We start from the raw sequence: 4146 nt of genomic DNA, 5'->3' as shown, positions 1-4146 counted from the left end.
TTTTTTCCTAATCACTGCTTTCTTCATTTTATAAAAAGAAGAAGTATCTAAATCCTATAGTCTTTATAAAGATGAAATTTAAAAAACAAAGTACTTATCACAATATTTCTCACAGAGCAAGTGATTAATAAATAGTTTTATTTTAATGTAAAAATAGCAAATGGAAGATCCTTGCGTGGAATCATTTGCCCAATAATTGGATAGACAATGTATATTTGTCACAGAAATGAACTTGCATGTTATCCTTTTTACCTAAAATGATTATGTTGAAATCCCTTAAACAATATAAAGGAAGTCTCTGCCCATTTGCAGTTTCCCCTCTATACTCGCACAGTTCTTCACTGTGATCAAGGCCTTCTTCACCAGGTGTGGACTGTGGAGGCATTCTGTTAATAGTGCCTTGAGCTTCAGGTGCAAGTTAAACTCTGCTCACTTCTGAGAGATGAGTTTTACAGGAATTCTGTGAGCATTAAAACCACTCAAGGATCTAGAGCTCTTAGTGCCTCAGAACTCATTGTCAGAGTGATGCTTGATTCAGCTCATTGGGCATAGTCTTGCCCAAATCTTCTTACTATATGCAATTTTAAAATTACTTACTTTCAGTGCTGATCCTAACTTTATCTATTTTACTGGATGCTTTTCCATGTTATATCCTTACCTACCATGATGACCTTTGACAAACACATTGTTGAATTAATTTAAAACATGAGAACAAAATGAGGTGGTGGGGTTTTCAGTTCATAAGACAAAGACATAAATAATAAATAAATAAAAGGTAAGGCAATATGAGCATTCTTTCTTTAAAAAAGGAAAAATAGTTTTTTCTAAATTTGGAGTCAGAAAGATGCCCCACAGAAAGACTCTCATAGTGTCAAACTCCCATTCAACATACCTGAAGGGAGATAAATTCACAAGAAACATCAGGCAATCCAAAGAGGCCATGGGCTCCATTTAAGCCAAGAATTCAGCGTCCATCTTTGCTGTCATGAATCTGAAGAATATTCACACTATCCATGTGCTTTATCAATACCTGTGTCAGTATTTCTAAGTTATCTGTCATCTGTTGACTAGTTAATTAGACAGAGGGGCTCTGGCACTGTGTTATTTAAACCTCATACCCATGGAGCATAATCAGTCATCAAACATCATTATTTTGATGGGTTTGTTACCACTTAAGAAACTAAAGGGAAAAAAATTTGTCATTTCCTCTAAGCTCCTTGTAATTTCTTCAGCAAATAATTTTTGGCCACAGTTGGCACTGAACTTTGGTTGTATCAACAAAATCCTTAGAGATAACTACAGCTGAATCAATGATCTTCATTAATTTCCCATAAATAATTCTGAGAATTCTCCTTTTCCAAGTGTAAGTACTTTTTTAAAGACTGGGAACGACTTGCAAGTGTAAATTCTCTATTTGTTATCTTTTTTGGAACTATCTGTGATGCATGTGCATAGAGAAAGAAAGGTACTCATAAACCACTGTGGTTAGGAGAGAGGGCAGGCTCTTCATATAGCCTCCAAATAAATAAGTAAATGTGTATGAGATTTGGGGGTATCTAGTCTAGCAGAGAGGTTGGAGAATTATAAACATATGCCAATGAATGATTTACTAGTTATTTGGACCACAATCATGCCTTCCAGTTACAGTGACCTTTACATTTATAGATATTGTGACCATGTACTACCAAAACAAACATATGAAAATCTAAAATAGTCACTGATTGACCTGTGAAGGAAAAGTTTACATATCTTTGATTTGGAGGAAATTTTAGCTGCTGAAAATTGTTTTAAAAATGCTTCCAAGTGAAGCCAGTCATGGTTGAGCAGGACCTTTGACTTATCTTCACATAGTTGGAACTGGTAAAAGAAAGGAGCCAGGGGCTCCTCCCAAGCCCATGTGACTCCTGAGGAACAGATCCTCAAACGACCTTAAGAGTAAAAATAAATTGGTTTATTTGGGCCAGCTGTATGGTCTTAAATACCCCAAAGGAAAGTATAACCAAAGATTAACGTCATCAGTATAGGAGATACCTTCTTTTGAGTTGTTGGCTGGGGTGGCCCAAGAGACTCCCAGACAGTAACCCAGCATAGAACTGAGAAAATGAACAGCAGACCCCAATCTTATCTGAAGGAATATTGGCAACAGTTTGCAGCTAGATGAGGAAGAGCTGATCTTCCTAAAACAAGGAACTCTAGATAGGCTGACTAGACTCAACGGATAGACAAGCACTGGGGAATGGCTGGGGGTGCCGATAACACAAGGATGACAGAGTATACGGGCTCAAGTGGGGGGTGGGGGGGCTATGGGAGGGTGCCATTTGGGATGCAGATATAAAGATGAATATGATTGGGGTGTTCTGTATGAAATGTACAGCCAATTTTGAAAGAGATGTACCCTAGCTCAGAAAAATGTTATTGAATAGGTTAATGCTGTTGTAATGAAATGCTTCTTCTAATTGAAAAAAAAATATTTTATTGAAAAAAAAATGTAGGAAACAACATATCTTAAAATGAAGTGGAGATCTTCTTTAAAGGGTAAAAACTCATCCAATTTTATGTCCTACAGGGCTTTTACTGAGTTCATTATTGTATGACTGTATTAATTCAACTGTGAACCTAAAAATTTACAGCCACCTTTGAAAGAGATGTATCCTTGCTCTGGAATGTGTTACTGAATATGTTAAAGCTGTAATGAAATGCTTCTAAAAAAAAACTTGAAAATTAAATCTGAAAATTAAAAAAAAATTTAAATGCTTTTTAAAACACTGAAAGAAAATAAATAGATAAATTAAATGAATAAATGAATGAATGAATAAGTAAATAAATAAACAAATAAATAAAAACCAGGACCCAATCCACTGTGCCTTGACTGAATCACAACTAGATTCAATCTCACAGCTCCCACATCCATTCTCCTTCTAGCCGTGGGCACAGGCCCACTTCTTCTCTGGGCACCCTAGACCTCTGGACTACCCTCTTGACCCAGATCTCCCCACTACTTCCTAGTCCTTTGCACCCAGACAAACCCATTCTTCAGTCTAGTTCCCTAGAGTTCTCACAGCCTGTCCCCACCCCCAACCTGTCTTTGCAGACCTGAGACCAGCCTTCTTCCCTGGCTGCCCCACTCCCAACCTGACTGGGATTCCTTAGGCCAGCCTCCTTCCCTGGTAAATTTGACCCCATCCATTGCACATTGACTCCCACAACCTGATTCAGTCTCCCAGCTCCCACATCCTGTTCTCCTCGTAGCTGTGGGCACAGGCCCACTTCTGCTCTTGGCAACCCAGATATCTGGACTAACCTCTTGGCCCAGATCCCCCAACTGCGACCTGATCCTTTGCACCCAGATCAACCCAATTCTTCAGTCTACTACCCTAGAGTCCTCACAGCCTGATCCCACCTTCAACCTGCCTTTGCACACCTGAGAGCAGCCTTCTTCTCTGACTGAGAGTGTTTGAATCCTACCTGTACCTAGCAAGCCTCCTGAATTGTACTGTGTTTGTACTGTGCTGACTAGAGGGACCCAGACCTTAAGAGAAAGTCTGAGACCATCTGATCCTCATCCTATTTGGGCCTCTGTGAGAACTCTTGAGTAGCTGGACTAAAGCCATCAGTCCCCTTCAATATAAAATCAAAAGAGAGAACGTGAAGCCTAGACCAACCAGCCTTTCATCCCCAATAAGAAAACAACAAAGGCAAATAAAGTATACAAACAGAAACAGACCTCAACTCAACAAAGGAAGGCATGAGTCTCACACCAGAATCACATACAACAAAAGAAATCCACATACCAAAATCACAGTGAAAAAAATAATAACATGGAAGACCCAAATAATATATCCCCACTAAGCACGAACAGTCCTACAGAGGAGGTATACAATGAGAACCCTCTAGAGATAACACAGGATATGGAATTGAAAAGAACAATTATAAACATGATAAAATAATTAAATGAATTTAAAGAACACACAAACAGGGCTGGGTATGGTGACTCACCTGTTCAATCCCAGGACTTGGGAGGCAGAGACAGGCAGATCTTTGTGAGTTTGAGGCCAGCCTGGTCTACATAGGAAGTTCCAGGACAGGTGGGACTACAGGGATACCTTATTTCAGAAAAGATTTAAAAAACATAAAAACAAAGAAGTC

This window comes from Nannospalax galili, unplaced genomic scaffold, assembly GCF_000622305.1.
Source record: "Nannospalax galili isolate Female #2095 unplaced genomic scaffold, S.galili_v1.0 scaffold576, whole genome shotgun sequence".
Lineage (NCBI taxonomy): Eukaryota > Metazoa > Chordata > Mammalia > Rodentia > Spalacidae > Nannospalax > Nannospalax galili.
This window is presented reverse-complemented; position numbering follows the sequence as displayed.